Here is a 7,421-nt window from a genome sequence, read left to right as displayed (position 1 = left end):
TTTGTTTATTAACTGTGTTTTGATAAGTGTTGACTTTATTTCTAAGTCTTCTTATTGTGAATAGTTTATTTTTGTTGTTTAACCCTAATTTTAGACCGTTACGCTATGTACTGTTTTGACTTTAATTTGAAATCGAATTATAAAATAACATGCCATTTGATTAGTCTTATATCTTATTTTTTCCAAATTAAATGAGAAAAAAAGCAACTTTTAATTAGAATAAATTTTATTTTCGTTTTCAAGTCTATCTGTTTCAGGATTTTGTTGAAGGTTGTGAGGAATACTTTCATGTTAACATAACAAGAAATCTCAGTACGAAAAGGTAGGAACCCTTTAAAATGTTGGCATGTTAGCAGGTACTTTTTTATTTGGTGTATTTTAAATCATAAACAGACTAGTAATTAATAAGTTTGCCCAATTTTTTTTCTTAAATATATTTTATGCATATTATTGTTCCTGATACATTCTTTATAAATTAACGTAAATATTGCTGTTGCCAGTGTGTGAATTCGTGTGTTGGGTTAAGCCTAAAGAAGTTGTATGGAGCACTGAGTTATCTTGCTTTCGTAAGACACGAAGTGTATGTTCGTTAACTCGAAAATTCTGATTTCTTGAAAAAAACTAGCAAGTTTCAAAACCCTCGATATTTCGACCACCAAAAGATTTTGAAGTTATTTCAGTATGTTATCTAGATTTATTTTTAAACGTAAAAATAAATGCGTCATGATTCGCAGCCGAATTCACTACGATTAGAAGAAGACAATTAATTGTTAATACAGTCTGGAGGAAATAATTGAAATGACGAAATGCCTCAAATTAATAATTTTAGTAAAATTGTTATTACTATTAATTCTAAAATCCCTCTCAAAAGTTTTCGTGTATTTTATAAGGAATACCAGTCTGACAGTTTATTTGTTAGTTGTTGCTAAGAGCTGCCTATAGAAAAAGAATAGTTTATCTTGTTAGTTACGTAGTAGTATCGCAATTCTGATTAGATTGTATCCCAAGGACCTTATATTTTATTTCGAATGAGAAAATGGTTGACTTAGTGTCGTTTTGACAAGTTGCCAAGGTATTATTTCCGCACAATTACTTTACAATAGAATATTTACTTCCCTAGCGCAGTAAATATGTCGTTAGGTTTAACGACAAAAATAATTTTAAGGTTAGAAACAACAGAAATTTGATTTTCGTTAGGTTAAAACAATTATTTTAGGTTAGCAATAAAAATGTTTCGTTGGTTTAATTATTAACTAGATGCCATTCTTAGTTTTTGTACCCCAACCTTTTTGCAAGAGATCTGCTTACTTAGGTTGAGATGCTAACATATTTGAACCATGTATATAGTACATCCTTTTTGATGTTTACCAGCTAAGCTTCCTGATATGATTTACCAAGTGAGAAAGATTTAATTTTTTTCCATGTTAATTTGATGTTTGAAGGGTGTGTTAGACACATTAGTTTTAACTTTAATAGGCTAATCCTCTTTCTAGAGAGGGGTTAAGAAGACCTTAGTGTAGAATGTGATACATTGTCCCACACTATAAACAGACAGGAGCAGTCCATTAAATAAAAAAGCTAAAACTCCACTATGTAACTTTAATTTTGTTGTTATGATAATTTGCTTGGTGTTTATCTATCAATAAAACCATTTTTTTTATTTAAAACCCTTGTTTGTCTAGAATATGATTGTCGTAAGGTTAGCCACACAGTAGTTGATTTTGTCATAGAAATCGCCATGGTAAATGCATGCAAGTCACAATAAATATGGAACTCAAGCGATCTGTCACACGTTTCTCGATAGCTTCTTTATAACCATTTTACAATAACAAAAAAGCCAAATACGTGAACAGATTAAATGAGAGATTCTTTGAAGACAGTTTCATTTGAAGTTTTTGTGTCAGTTGGGTGGGTGGGGTTTGAAGTAAAATCCAGAGACTATAAGCACATTATTATATACATATAGTGATAAAAGTTACATTGATGTACAGTTGTCATCCCAGTGTCATGAGACTGTAATAAAAGAAAATCCCAATGTCATTAAATTAATAGCTTTAATACTTAACTCATTCAACTAATGTTAATTTGGATCTTTTTTGTTGTACTTAACTCATCCAACTAAAAAAAGTTAAGTTGGATCGTATATTGTTGCATTTAAATCGTCCAACTGATAAAAGTTATTTTGAATCGTGTATTGTTGTATTTAGCTCATCAGATTTAAAAAACGTTAATTTGAATCGTGTATTGTTGTCTTTAACTCATCCAACTAAAAAGTTAATTCGGATCGTTTATTATTGTATTTAACACATTCAACTGAAGCTAAATTTCGATCGCATAATGTTGTATTTAACTCATTCAACTAAAGTTAATTTGGATCCTGTATTGTTGTATTTACCTCATCCAACTAAACAAAAGTTAATTTGGATCGTATATTGTATTTAAATCATCCAACTGATAAAAATTAATTTGGATCCTGTATTGTTGTATTTAATTCGTCCAACTAAAAAAGGTTAATCTGGATCCTGTATTGTTGTTTTTAACTCATCCAACTAAACAAAAGTTAATTTTGATCGTATATTATTGTACTTAACTCATTCGACTAAAAAAAAGTTAATTTGGATCGTGTATTTTTGTATTTAATTCACTCAACTAAAGTTAATTAGGATCGTATATTGTTGTATTTAACCCATTCAACTAAAAAAAGGTAACTCAGATCTGTATTGTTCTATTTAACTCATTCAACTAAAATGTTAATTTGGATCGTTTATTATTGTATTTAACACATTCAACTAAGGCTAATTTCGATCGCATATTGTTGTATGTAACTCATTCAACTACAGTTAATTTGGATCCTGTATTGTTGTATTTAACTCATCCAACTAAACAAAAGTTAATTTTGATCATATATTGTTGTACTTAACTCATTCAACTAGAAAAATTTAATTTGGATCTTTTTTGTTGTATTTAACTCATCCAACTAAAAAAAAAAAGTTAATTTGGATCTATATTGTATTTAAATCATTCAACTGATAAAAATTAATTTGGGTCGTGTATTTTTGTATTTAGATCATTCAACTGATGAAAGTTAGTTTGGATTGTGTATTGTACTTAACTCGTCCAACTAAAAAAAGTTAATTTTGATCGTGTATTGTTGTATTTAACTCATCCAACTAAACTTACCTTGGATAGTTTCAATTCAAGTTATGCTGTCATGCGCTCTCGGAGATCCCAAAGATCAGTAATTTTGAACTACTAATCACAGGAGAAGGAATCAAGCAGGATCGTCTGTCGGAGAGGTGCCCTGCCTTAAGGATTTTAAAGTGTGGAGCAGAATATCACAGGATCGAACCTTGAATCTCGAAATTCTTAGACTGTCCCTTTTCGTTATATAGTCGAAATATTAATGTTTTCGTCTATTTCACCGTAGTTGTTGATTTCAATCATCTAAATAATTGCTTATTACGTTTTATGAAGGGAGAACTAAAACAAAACAGGAGATGAAAAATTATTTTCAGCTTAGGAAAGGCGATTCGTAAACAGAAGTTTTAAGTATCTAAATCATTGAAGGTTTGAAAATACAATTCAAAAGTGACTTGCAGTGATACACGAGATTAACAGGAAAATATAATTATAGTTAAAATAACAAAAAAATGTTATAATCAAGTGTGGAAAAAGTTAATCGAATAATGATTTCTATAAACTACTTTCCTAGTAAATTATACGAAAATCTGGCATCTTTTTTTTTTATTATTAATTTATTGTATTAGTGGGCACCAAGTCAGAAACGGGTAAAAAATATTCAGAGCAAAAGACGTGTATTACGTTGAATGACGACTTTTAGTTAACATTTGAAATGTCGCTGTGTTTTGAAAGATTATAATTCTTATCAGTTTGTCCATATGAATTCTATTTTCGCTATATAAGCTACGAGGATACAAGTTAATGTAATATAATTATATTCACGATTATATGTACTCTAATATTTGTATGTCTAGATGACCACTACACTACAGGATCTTTCCACATAAATATTAACAACAATATATACAACATTGGGTATGTATGTATAAACAGATCTCGCGATTTATGATTAAACATATTCCTTGTTCATTAATTTTTATAAACGTATCATAATAATATAATTGCAAGAAGTACTTGACATAGGCAAGAGTGAAGAATGAAACCAGATAGCCCGGTGTGGCTTTGCTATAAGAAAACACACACCCGCTCACACAAAGAATGAGACCAGATAACCCGATGTGGCTTTGCTATAAGAAAACACACTAACAAAGAATGAGACCAGATAACCCGATGTGGCTTTGCTATAAGAAAACACACACACAAACAAACAAATAATGAGATCAGATAACCCGATGTGGCTTTGCTATAAGAAAACACACACAAAGAATGAGACCAGATAACCCGATGTGGCTTTGCTATAAGAAAACACACACACACACAAACAAATAATGAGATCAGATAACCCGATGTGGCTTTGCTATAAGAAAACACACTAACAAAGAATGAGACCAGATAACCCGATGTGGCTTTGCTATAAGAAACACACACACACACAAACAAATAATGAGATCAGATAACCCGATGTGGCTTTGCTATAAGAAAACACACACCCGCACAAACAAAGAATGAGACCAGATAGCCCGGTGTGGTTTTGCTATAAGAAAACACACACAAAGAATGAGACCAGATAACCCGATGTGGCTTTGCTATAAGAAAACACACACACACACAAACAAATAATGAGATCAGATAACCCGATGTGGCTTTGCTATAAGAAAACACACACACACACAAAGAATGAGACCCCGATGTGGCTTTGCTATAAGAAACACACACAAACAAAGAATGAGACCAGATAACCCGATGTGGCTTTGCTATAAGAAAACACACACACAAACAAAGAATGAGACCAGATAACCCGATGTGGTTTTGCTATAAGAAAACACACACAAAGAATGAGACCAGATAGCCCGATGTGGCTTTGCTATAAGAAAACACACTAACAAAGAATGAGACCAGATAGCCCGATGTGGTTTTGCTATAAGAAAAACACACACAAAGAATGAGACCAGATAACCCGATGTGGCTTTGCTATAAGAAAACACACACAAAGAATGAGACCAGATAACCCGATGTGGCTTTGCTATAAGAAAAACACACACAAAGAATGAGACCAGATAGCCCGATGTGGCTTTGTTATAAGAAAACACACACACACACAAAGAATGAGACCAGATAGCCCGGTGTGGTTTTGCTATAAGAAAACACACACAAAGAATGAGACCAGATAGCCCGATGTGGTTTTGCTATAAGAAAACACACACAAAGAATGAGACCAGATAGCGATGTGGCTTTGTTATAAGAAAACACACACACACACAAAGAATGAGACCAGATAGCCCGGTGTGGTTTTGCTATAAGAAAACACACACAAAGAATGGACCAGATAGCCCAATGTGGCATTGTTATAAGAAAACACACACATACACACACATACAACGAATGAGAACAGATAGCCCGATGTGGCTTTGTTATAAGAAAACACACACACACACAAACAAAGAAGGAGACCAGATAGCCAGATGTGGCTTTGCTATAAGAAAACACACACATACAACGAATGTGGCTTTGTTATAAGAAAACACACACACACACAAACAAAGAATGAGACCAGATAGCCAGATGTGGCTTCGTTATCAGAAAACACACACAAACAAAAAATGAGACCAAATAGCCCGCTGTGTGGCATTGTTAAAAGAAAACATTAACAAAGAATGAGACCAGATAACCCGATGTGGCTTTGCTATAAGAAAAAACACACACAAACAAAGAATGAGACCAGATAACCCGATGTGGCTTTGCTATAAGAAAACACACACAAAGAATGAGACCAGATAGCCCGATGTGGCTTTGCTATAAGAAAACACACACACACACAAAGAATGAGACCAGATAGCCCGGTGTGGCTTTGTTATAAGAAAACACACACAAACAAAGAATGAGACCAGATAGCCCGGTGTGGCTTTGCTATAAGAAAACACACTAACAAAGAATGAGACCAGATAACCCGATGTGGCTTTGCTATAAGAAAACACACTAACAAAGAATGAGACCAGATAACCCGATGTGGCTTTGCTATAAGAAAACACACTAACAAAGAATGAGACCAGATAACCCGATGTGGCTTTGCTATAAGAAAACACACTAACAAAGAATGAGACCAGATAACCCGATGTGGCTTTGCTATAAGAAACACACACTAACAAAGAATGAGACCAGATAACCCGATGTGGCTTTGCTATAAGAAAAAACACATTAACAAAGAATGAGACCAGATAGCCCGATGTGGCTTTGCTATAAGAAAACACACATTAACAAAGAATGAGACCAGATAACCTGATGTGGCTTTGCTATAAGAAAACACATTAACAAAGAATGAGACCAGATAACCCGATGTGGCTTTGCTATAAGAAAACACATTAACAAAGAATGAGACCAGATAGCCCGATGTGGCATTGTTATAAGAAAACACATTAACAAAGAATGAGACCAGATAACCCGATGTGGCTTTGCTATAAGAAAACACATTAACAAAGAATGAGACCAGATAACCCGATGTGGCTTTGCTATAAGAAAACACACACACAAACAAATAATGAGATCAGATAACCCGATGTGGCTTTGCTATAAGAAAACACACACAAAGAATGAGACCAGATAGCCCGATGTGGCTTTGTTATAAGAAAACACACACACACACAAAGAATGAGACCAGATAGCCCGGTGTGGCTTTGCTATAAGAAAACACACACACACAAACAAATAATGAGATCACATAACCCGATGTGGCTTTGCTATAAGAAACACACACACACACAAAGAATGAGACCAGATAACCCGATGTGGCTTTGTTATAAGAAAACACACACACACACAAAGAATGAGACCAGATAGCCCGATGTGGCTTTGCTATAAGAAAAACACACACACAAACAAAAAATGAGATCAGATAGTTTGATGTGGCTTTGCTATAAGAAAAACACACAAAGAATGAGACCAGATAGCCTGATGTGGCTTTGTTATAAGAAACCACACACACACACAAAGAATGAGACCAGATAGCCCGGTGTGGCTTTGCTATAAGGAAACACACACACACACACATAAAAAATGAGACCAGATAGCCAGATGTGGCTTTGTTATAAGAAAACACACACACAAACAAAGAATGAGACCAGATAGCCAGATGTGGCTTTGTTATAAGAAAACACACACACACACAAAAAAATGAGACCAGATAGTTTGGTGTGGCTTTGTTATAAGAAAACACACACACACACAAACAAAGAATGAGACCAGATAGCCCGATGTGGCTTTGTTATAAGAAAACACACACACAC

This window comes from Tachypleus tridentatus, chromosome 7 (assembly GCF_004210375.1).
Source record: "Tachypleus tridentatus isolate NWPU-2018 chromosome 7, ASM421037v1, whole genome shotgun sequence".
Lineage (NCBI taxonomy): Eukaryota > Metazoa > Arthropoda > Merostomata > Xiphosura > Limulidae > Tachypleus > Tachypleus tridentatus.
The sequence above is the reverse complement of the archived record's forward strand: the minus strand, read 5'-3'. Positions refer to the sequence as shown.